This window comes from Apium graveolens, chromosome 9 (assembly GCF_009905375.1).
Source record: "Apium graveolens cultivar Ventura chromosome 9, ASM990537v1, whole genome shotgun sequence".
NCBI classification, from domain to species: Eukaryota; Viridiplantae; Streptophyta; class Magnoliopsida; order Apiales; family Apiaceae; genus Apium; species Apium graveolens.
This window is the reverse complement of record NC_133655.1, coordinates 73,002,114-73,013,430: the sequence shown is the minus strand read 5'-3', so window position 1 is coordinate 73,013,430 and position 11,317 is coordinate 73,002,114. Positions and strand designations below refer to the sequence as shown.

Below are 11,317 nucleotides of genomic sequence, written 5' to 3'. Positions count from 1 at the left end.
CCATAGTTGGTCAGAGAATCGACTTTCATATTCAACGTCTTTAGCTGATCAGCTATAGCCGTAGATGTATCCACCTCCAGAATTCCTGCTACCTTGCATTATGCTAGTCTTTGAGTTGGGTTTTGATGTTCATTAGCGGCCATCATTTCAATTAGCTCATAAGTTTCCTCATAGCTTTTGGCCTATAAGGCTCCACCTGATGTTGCATCTAGCATGGGTCTCGAATGTGCTCCCAATCCATTATAGAAGCAATTGATTACCATCCAATCAGGCATTCCATGATGATGACACTTCCTAAGCATCTCCTTGTAGCGCTCCAAAGCTTCACATAAAGATTCTCCCAACTGCTGTGCAAATTGAGTAAGAGCATTCCTGATTGCAATTGTTTTTTTCCATAGGGAAGAATTTAGTAAGGAATTTCTGAGCAACATCCTCCCATGTCGCAATAGAACCAGTTGGTAGAGAGTGCAACCAGCTCTTAGCTTTATCCCTCAGAGAAAATGGGAAAAGTTTCAGTTTCACAGCATCTTCGGAAACACCGTTGAACTTGAAGGTGTCGCAGATCTCGATGAAATCCCTAATGTGCATATTGGGATCTTCAATTGGAGCTCCCCAAAACCGGATTGAATTATGTACCATTTGAATCGTGCCATGCTTGATTTTAAAGGTATTAGCTGCAATGGCTGGTCTGACAATGCTAGACTAAATGTCATTGATTTTCGGTTGAGAATAATCTTTCAATGTTTTTATTTCTGCTGTTGGTTCTCCCATTGCAATGATCACTTTCTATTCTACTTATTCTAGTTTATCCTTACAAGATTGAGAACGTGTTCGCATACACGCTCGCTCGAATACCTGAAACACACAAGCAAAATTGGTTAGAGAAATAATTTTGGGTCAGTGAATTTTAACGACACTGATGACAAGCACATAAACTAAATTTAACAGTGATCCCCGGCAGCGGAGCCAAAAACTTGTTCGCACAAAAACACGCAAGTGTACGCGGTCACAAGTAGTATAAGATTAAGTTTAGTTGATTCCAATAGAGATTGGTTTAATTCATAATTTTCACTTATGCAACAATGTATGATTATTATTCACTACTAAGGCAAGTATCAAATTGAGTTTGATTATCTAAAAGTAATTATGCTATAATGATTTAACTAAGAAATTAAAAAGAAAGTTACTTATATGAAATAAAACATGGGATTCTAACTTTATTAAATACTTCGTTCAGAGTTTATGCCTTTAATAATAGTATGTGATGGTTATGATAACTAATCAGACTACACAAAATTAGTACACACTATCTTTCAATATTCGTGTACCCTACTACTCAGCATCAACAAATTAGATGGAAGCTAGGCAGACACCAATTATGTTTAGACCCTATATGTCTATAAGATTTGAAAATATAACGGTTTAAGAGCAAGTTATTCATTGAGATCATATAGGGCAACGTAAGATGGTTAAAATTACACTACGAAATATGCATGTTAAAACATCCATAAACTTATGCTAGCATGGCAAGTTCTAAACCCCTATATCCACTTTCGCATTCAATAGAGATTAACAAACAACTTAGATGTTAGTTACGCATCCAAGAAGATTAAGCACAACCATACTAGGAAATCAACAATTCATCACACACTGAAAACTTTAGGCAATCAACTAATAAACCCCATAAATAAATCCTTTAGAATCCCACGATAATAATTAGTTCATAATCGAACGGCTCATCATCATGGGCTCCAATGAACACATGATAGTAAAATGGTTCTGAATACTACAAGAGAATATGAAAGTATTAAGGTTTAGATACCAAATCCGAAACAAGCATTCAAAGTATCATCTAATTAGAAGAATACAAAAGAACGATGTAGAACTAAATCTTCTTCTTCTTAGCTGTCTTGTATGCTTTTAGTTTTTCAGAGTCCTCCCTTTCTCCTTGTTTAATTCATCTCATTTTCTTTATTTATATGCTCCAGGATGAAGACAGGATAAACACAAAGAACCAAAAGATGCAATTGACTCTTTAAGTCCTCAAAATAGATCATGGGAAGAAGTTCATTAACATGTTCAAGCAACCATGAAGAATAAGACATCAAAGGACTTTAATCATCAGTTACATCAATTGACTTCAAGTGTTGCAGATCAACGGTTTAGTGAAAGAAGCAATGGATATTCACCAATCTGTATTAGCTCAGAAACATAAGATAAATTGAATTAGATTCTCTCAATGCTAGTTGTTTGTAAACCAGACCAGTGCACCAAACATCAGTATCAAGAAGGGATTTTAATTTAGTTATAGAAGAAAGTATTGATACAGTGAAGAATGGAAAAACAGAAGCAAAAACATTCTAAGGCAGAGAACTTATCACCTTGGTCGTCATAGAGGTGTATCCCAGTAGTTTCCACAGAGAAGTCGCCATAGAGAATTACTCTAAGGCAACAGAGGAGTCGCCACATAGAATTACTCTAAGGCAACACAGTGGTCGCCATAGAGAATTACTCTAAGGCAACACAGTGGTCGCCATAGAGAATCACTATAAGGCACCACAGTGGTCGCCATAGAGCACCAACTGGTCATCATAGAGCAACAACACAGGACACTTTGGTCACCATAGAAAAGAAGTCAAGGTATACACCATTCACCATAGAACACTTGTAAATGTCCAGTGAATCAATACAGCAATTCAAAGATTTGTATGGATACAATAATGCCACATGTCCAATGAGATTGAAAGTCTACATTAGCATCTAAATAAATACAATTCATTTCAGTCATCTTCTTCAGCAATCCAGTTTAGTTTACGAGAGCTCCATTAAAGCACTTCATTTATTAAGATTGTAAACATATTGTTATGTTGCTGAATTTATTATAGCCAATCAATTTATTTATTAGATTGTAGCAACCTCAAGGATTATATTAATAAAACAATAAATTCCTCGAATTATTTTGTGTCTAATTTAATTCCGTACTTTTAACGAATAACTTGTATACAAATCGAAAAGATTGTAGGTATCGTATTCAATCCCCCCTTCTACGATACTTTGGGACTAACAATTGGTATCAGAGCTTGTTGATTGACATACAAATCAAGATCCGGAGAAAGAAACAAGTTCTTGAAAATTTCTTGAATTTTTTAATTTTCAAAAATTCTCATTTCTTGAAATTTTTGAACTTTAAATAATTTAATTCAGCCAAGATGATGAACAACCAAAGAATTGGAAGTATAAAGGTTCCCCCATTCGATAGACATAATTACAACCTATGGAAGAAAAAGATGATGCTATTTATGAAAGCTTCGAATCCACTTTACATTGGGATATTACTGAATGACCCTTATGTTTTGATGGAAGTAGTTGCTGAATCCACAACCACATCTGGTGTGAGAATTCCTTCCTCATCCACTCCCAGGGATCCGTCTAAATATACGGAAACTGACAAGGAGTTGATAAATCTGGACACAAGCCTTAAATTCATAATTATGGAATCCACCGATAATGATATGAGTCATCAAGTTCTAGGATGTAATAGTGCAAATGATATGTGGGATACCTATTAAGAATATGTAGTGAACTTGATGATTAGTTAAACAAAATACCTTAGTAGATTTAATTTAGTGAAATTGTAGCTCTCGACGGATGTTTCAATATAGTCCTGAAGGATGAACTTTACAGTCTCGACCGATGACAACTGAACATCCATCGAGAATGTAGCTTATGTAACAATAAGTATTATAGCACATTTCTGCGAATAACATGTTTAGTTGAGTAGATGATGTAGGATTCTGTAAGCCATGATGACTGCTAGATTGATATACAGAATATGTTGGCTAATTGTAAATATAAGATGTCTTGTAATCCTGTACAAGGGAAAGAGAGTCAAGTGGCAGAAAGACTCCCAACGGATAGTCTACAAAGACTCCCGACGGATGATCATCAAGGCTCCCGACGGATAACCAACTTAGTCCCGACGGATGATCATATTCAAAATAGATGTTGATAGTGACAACACAGTCCCATGCGTCAGGTGTTTGAAAAAGGAATGTGGAAGCCTGTTAAGCAGGATTTTGAGAACAAAGAAGCATTACCATTTCCATACAAATGTGAAGATATTCAAAGATGTTGGATAAAGTAATGTAGCAGTATGATATTAGACTAGATTCATTGTGTTTTATTATCTTGTCTTATTATCATGTAACTTGGTGATATATAAACCAAGAGTAGCAAGTAGAACAAGTAACTGAGTAAGCTTATTTTTCCAGAGAAATAGATATGGCTGTATTTATTAAGAATTTCTCTGTAAGTTTGTTTGTTCACTTGTAAGCAGCTGTGTGCTATTCAAGCATCACAAAATTCTCAATCTGATATATATATATATATATATATATCTGGTGGATACATTCAAATCCACCAGAAAATTTTAAAGCTTTATGTTTTATTACTTAGTGTTTTGATTTCTATTATTCTTCCATTCCGCATTACTGCAAATCAAACACTGTTATATATATTAAGTTGGAACATATATAAAATATCAAAAAGAAGCCAGAATTACATTCAACCCCCCTTATGTAATTCTTGTTATATTGTTTGGGAATAACAATTGGTATTAGAGCAAGCTCTTGAAGTACAAAGAGTGTAAAGATCATAACAATCAACAAAATGAACAAAAAGGATGTTGGAGTAAAAATTCCATTTCTGGATAAAGACAACTATCACCACTGGAAGGTGAAGATGCACCTACATCTTCTTTCTCAAGATGAAGCCTATGTGGATTGCATTGAAAGAGGTCCTCATGTCCCTATGAGAGCTGCTATAGGAAATGAACTATCAGTTCCAAAACCTAGGCATGAATTGTCTGAGACATTGAACAACTCAGAAAAGATAAAAAAGGCCATGAATATATTGTTCAATGGTGTTGACAGTGATATGTTTGACAACATCATTAACTGTAAAATAGCCAAAGAGGTTTGGGATACAATACAGATTATTTGTGATGGTACTGAGCAAGTAAGGGAGAACAAGATGCAACTCTTGATTCAACAATATGAGCATTTTCACTGTAAAGAAAGTGACTCACTCACTGATATTTTCAGTATGTTTCAGAAACCACTGAATGCTCTTAAACTGCATGGAAGGGTCTATCAAACAAAATACTCTAACCTCAGGTTCCTTAGATCTCTCCCAAAGGAGTTAAAGCTAATGACAGTCTTATTGAGAAATTCACAAGATTACAAGGAGTTCACCTTGGAAAGATTGTATGGCATCCTGAAAACCTATGAGCTTGAAATAGAGCAAGATGAAAAGATGGAGAAGGGAAGGAAGAAGGGATGATCCATTGCACTAGTTGCTGAAGTAGAGAAGGAGAAAGAAATGAAGGTGGAAGCTGTTGAATCTACATCAAAGGTCTGTGAAAGCAAGGGTAAAGGGCTGATAGCTGAAAATGAAGAACAGTTGAGTCAAGACGAAATGGATGATATAGATGAGAATCTAGAATTCTTATCCAGGAGGTTTGCCAAGCTCAAATTCAAAAAGAATTTTGGAGCAACCAAGCCAAATAGAAACATGGTTGATAAGTCAAAATTCAAATGTTTCAAATATGGCTTAGCAGGGGATTTTTCCAGTGATTGCAGAAAGCCTGATTCTGGTAAAAAGAAGTTTGAGCCTGTTTATTTTAAATAGAAATACTTTGAGTTACTCAAGCAAAAGGAAAGGGCCTTCATAACTCAGGAGAATGACTGGGTTGTAGATGGATAAGATGAAGATGAAGAAATCAACTATGTCAATCTTGCACTGATGGCCAAATTAGATGAAACAGAAACTAGTTCATCAAGCAATCTGGTAATCACAACAAACCTAGCACATTTATCTAAAGCTGAGTGTAATGATGCCATAAATGACATGTCTACTGAATTATATCACCTGCGTGTTACACTTAAGTCTCTCACTAAAGAAAACAGTAAAATTAAAGAGAATAATGTGTTTTTAAGTGAGGGGAACAATGTGCTAGAGACTCAATTCATTGAGTTTGAAAAATTGAAATTAGAATATAAGGTTGCTAAGAATGAACTGACATAATCCTTAAAGAAAGAAGAGATTTTAAGGAAGCAGCTTGAGCGAGAACAGGAAGTAATTAAAGCATGGAAATCATCTAGAGATGTTCATGCTCAAATTACTAAAGTTCAAGGTATAGAATCCTTTTGTGATGTAGCCTGGAAAAGGAGCAAAGAAAAGCTTTATTCCAATCTGGTTGAAGGACTCTCTATAGATGTGGACTCGACGGATGATGAAAATTATCCGTCGGATAATCAAAAGGATCGCAAGACAAGGAGCCACATCCGTCGGTTGTGAGTAACATCCATCGGTTGTGAGTAAACCAGGTAGCAAAGCTAAGTTAGTTAAATTGAATGAGAAATATGGATCATTTTCTAAAAACTTTGTTCCATAGGAATCTAGTCAAGTTAGAAAAGAAAAGAAAGCTATGTTGGTCATATATCTATCAAGCAATTGAATGACAGACTAGAAAAGATTGAGGTTAAAACAGAAGCTAAAAAGAAAAACAATAGAAATGGAAAGGTAGGGATTAACAAACGTAACAACTACACACCTGATAAATATGCACCAAGAAAAATCTGTATTAAGTGTGGTAGTGTTAATCATTTGTCTGTTAATTGCAAGCTTGCTATGCCTACTCCCATGTCTACACCTCCTTCTTTTCTCAACATGACTGCCATGACTTCCATGACTATGAATGCTATGCCTTTACAGAATATGAATGCATAATTTTCTAATATGTCATTTGCACCTAATCCTTATTATGCTGCATTTAGCATGCCTCAAATGCCATTTAGCATGACTTACTGGAATAATATGTTTGCAAATAGCATGCCTTTTCCTGTTAATCAAAATGTTCATTCTGCTTCATTGAATGATTTCAAAGGTACAACTCAAATGACTAAAGATGAATATGAAATACCAAAGTCAAATGAGGTCAAACCTAAGAAACCAAAGAAAAAGGCTAACAAGGCAGGACCCAAGAAAACTTGGGTACCAAAATCAACTTGATTTGATTTTGATGTGTGCAGGGAAATAGAAATAATCTTTGTTATTTGGATAGTGGGCGCTCAAGGCACATGACTGGAGATTCTACCCTGCTCACTGGGTTCAAGGAAAGAGCTGGCCCAAGTATCATTTTTGGAGATGACAACAAGGGTTATACTGTGGGATATAGCTTGATTTCAAAGGATAATGTCATCATTCAAGAGGTTGCCTTAGTGGATGGACTCAAGCATAATTTGTTGAGTATCAGCCAGCTTTGTGATAAGGGCAACTCAGTCACTTTCAATTCTGGAGCCTGTGTTGTGACCAACAAGAAGAGAAACAAAGTGGTTTTCACTGGAGTGAGAAAAGGAAATGTGTTCCTAGCTGATTTCAACTCATCAAATGCAGAATCGATAAATTATCTTCTCAGTAAAGCAAGTCATGATGATAGTTGGCTATGGCACAAGAAGTTGTCCCATCTAAACTTCAAGACCATGAATAAGTTAGTCAAGAGAGAATTGGTTAGAGGTATTCCTCAAGTGGAGTTTACTAAGGTTGGATTGTGTGATGCCTGCCAGAAAGAAAAGCAGATTAAAGCATCATTCAGAAAGAAGCTTAATTCAACAATTGAAGAACCTTTGCAACTGTTGCACATGGATTTGTTTGGACCAGTCAATGTGTTTTCCATCTCTAGGAAAAGATATTTCCTAATTATTGTAGATGATTTCTCAAAGTTCTCTTGGACATATTTTCTAAAATCCAAAGATGAAGCTAGTGAAATCATCATCAATCACATAAGGCAAGTCAACATTCATCTTGACTTCAAAGTAAGAAGAATCAGAGTGACAATGGAACTGAGTTTAAAAATTCTGTGATGAAATCATTTTGTGAAAAAAATGGGATCATGCAAACAGAACGGACTAGTGGAAAGGAAAAATAGATCTCTCATTGAAGCTGCAAGGACAATGCTAGAAGAATCAAAGTTACCTACATACTTTTGGGCTGAAGCTGTGAATACTGCATGCTACACTCAGAATATTTCTTTGATCAGTCAAGGAAAGTTCATGACACCCTACCAATTGTTCAAGAATAGGAAGCCAACTCTAAATTTCTTACATGTCTTTGGCTGCAAATGCTATATCTTACGGAATTAAACTGATCAACATGGAAAGTTTGATGCCAAAGGAGATGAAGGAATTTTTGTTGGATATGTTGTGGGAAAAGCATATAGAGTTTACAATCTAAGAACCAAAAATGTTATGAAATCTGTACATGTTTTTTTTTATGATAAAAAGATTGAAGGACTGCAAGATGGAGATTTCTATGAAAACCTCAAATCTGATAATGTTGAGATGGTTAGTAATGACAGTGATGATGAAAGTGATCAAGAAATAGTGGCTAAGGATAATGCAGAAAAATCTACAACTAATAAAGCTCATAATTCAACATCTGTTGAGTTACATAATACTTCATGGCTGAGGTTGAGGGTTCAAGTCCCTTCTTCCGTCCTGGACACTCTACTCCATCCGTTGGTAGAAAATCAGCTTCATCCGTCGAGATACAAAGTGCATCATCCGTCGGAACAATGAGAGATGCTGAGAGTCAAAAGAGATCACATATAGAAAGAATCACGCCTTTAAGTCAAGGAACCATAAACTCAGGGGGAGTTTCTTTTAATCGAAACTCAGTCACACATCAAGACAACAATGAGGCTTCTTCTTCTAGAGCTAATCTACCTCAACAGAGAAAATGGACTAGAGATCACCCTTTTGAGCTCATTATTGGTGATGCATCTTCTAGAGTTCAAACAAGGAAAGCAACTCAAGAAGAATGTCTGTATATCAGCTTTCTTTCGAAGGAAGAACCAAAGAAGGTAGAAGAAGTTTTGTTGGATCCTGATTGGGTTTTAGCTATGCAGGAAGAGCTAAACCAATTTGAAAGGAACAAGGTATGGAAGCTAGTACCCAAGCCTAAAGGAAAGAATCCAATTGACACCAAGTGGGTATTCAAAAACAAGATGGATAAAAATGGCATAGTTGTCAGGAACAAAGCTAGATTGGTTGCTAAGGGCTACTATTAACAAGAAGGAATAGATTTTGATAAAACTTTTGCTCCTGTTGCAAGACTTGAAGCCATAACAATTTTCTTATCCTATGCAGCCCATGCCAATTTCAAAGTCTATCAAATGGATGTCAAAAGTGCCTTTTTAAATGGAGATTTGGAGGAGGAAGTCTATGTCAGTCAGCCTCCTGGTTTTGAAGATCCAAATTTTCCAGAATATGTCTACTATCTTTTGAAAGCACTTTATGGATTGAAGCAAGCACCTAGAGCCTGTTATGATACTTTGTCAAAGTTTTTCTTAGAAAATCACTTCACAAGGGGTACTGTTGACCAAGCTTTATTCTTTAAAAATGTTAATGGCTCTAGTATACTTGTTCAAATTTATGTAGATGATATTATATTTGGCTCTACAGATGAAAAACTTTGCAAAAAGTTTTCCAAATTGATGCAAAGTAAGTATGAACTGAGCATGATGGGAGAACTAACATACTTTCTTGGTTTACAAGTTAATCAAGTTAGTGATGGAATATTCATTAGTCAAACCAAATATATTTATGACCTTTTAAAGAAGTTTGATCTAATTGATTGCACATCTACAGAAACTCCCATGGCCACTGCAACTAAACTTGAATATTAAACACTACTGAAAAGTATGTGGATATTTCAAGCTATAGAGGCATGGTTGGCTCACTTTTATACTTAACAGCTAGTAGGCCATATATAATATTTGCGACTTGTCTTTGTGCTACATTTTAGGCTGATCCTAGAGAATCTCACTTATGAGCTATTAAGAGAATTTCCAGATATCTCAAGGGAACACCAAAACTTGGCATTTGGTACCCTAAAGATTCTAGTTTTAATTAATTGGTTATTCAGACACTTCAGTAAAAAGCAAAATTCAGTTTCTACTTCTACAGCTGAAGCTGAATATATTGCTGCTGGTAGTTGTTGTGCACGGATTTTATGGATGAAAAACCAATGGTTGGACTATGGTCTACAAGTAGACAGAATTCCTATTTTCTGTGATAACACAAGTGCAATTTCCATCACTGAAAATCCAGTGCAGCATTCAAGAACAAAGCACATAGATATCAAGTACCACTTCATTAGGGAGCATGTGATGAATGGTACTGTGGAACTTCTTTTTGTTCCAAGTGAAAAGCAGCTTGCAGATATCTTTACCAAGCCACTTGATGAATCCACCTTTACTAGGTTGGTAAGTGAGTTAGGTATGCTAAATTATTCTTAGATTATTTCTGATAATTTTACAAGTTATAATGCTGCCAGAAAATTAATTGATTTTTCTGTTTTAGATGAAATTTTGGCTAAGTCAAAATTTACATCTCGACGGACGTTCATTATCCATTGAGTTTGATCATCCGTTGAAATATTATATCCTAGTAAAAATCAATTACTTTTCTGGATTATATAATACCCGACGGATAATTGCTTTACTCTCATCCGTCGAATTGTCTACATCTTAGCCGTTAAAAGTACTGAACATTATCCATCGGATATACTTACAGTCTTTAAGTATATCACGATGGATAATTGACAGAATTTTGATAGTTTCTTTTATTTTTAAACGGCTATTTTCGGCAATTTTGATTGGGTCTTTAATTTTTAACTTTAATTTTTATTCCTTTTAATCTGAGAATACATAAAAACCTCACTTCAAGTTTATTTTAACTTTTATTATTCTCTATTGAAACTAACTGCTATCTCCTTCCTCAAAGCAAAATCCTCTCTCCCACTGTAAATTTCCTCACTTTAACAATGGCACCAGTAGTCAAAATCATGTCTTAGTCAGGATTCATCTATGAGAAGACAAATTTCGTAGCTCTTGTGAACAAAGAAATTCCAGAATCTGAAGACTTTCACAAAATGATGGACTTTGTGAAGAAATGCAAACTCAGTTATGCCATGCTGGAATCACCCACAATCTACTGTGAAGTTGTGGAGGAGATATGGAATACTGTTGTGTACCAGTCTACTGACAAAACCATAACTTTTACTCTTTAAGGTAAGCAATTCTGCATCAACAGTGACATAATTCAAGCATGCTTTAAGATTCCTGAGAACACCACTACTGAACCACACACAGATGCTAATTTAGTTACCATGCTTAATTCTATTGGCTATGCTCTTCCTATAACTAAGTTAAGTGAGATTAGAAGGCTAGGTCTTAGGAAAGAGTGGAGTTATTTGT

At 35.4% G+C, this 11,317-nt stretch overlaps 1 non-coding gene across 1 annotated transcript; it reads left to right on the top strand.

Moving 5' to 3' along the window:
• Positions 1 to 273: 273 nt before the first annotated feature.
• On the top strand, positions 274 to 380 carry LOC141688575 (small nucleolar RNA R71). Its single transcript, XR_012562009.1, has one exon. It is a non-coding gene; the product is annotated as a small nucleolar RNA R71 (small nucleolar RNA).
• Positions 381 to 11,317: the final 10,937 nt, after the last annotated feature.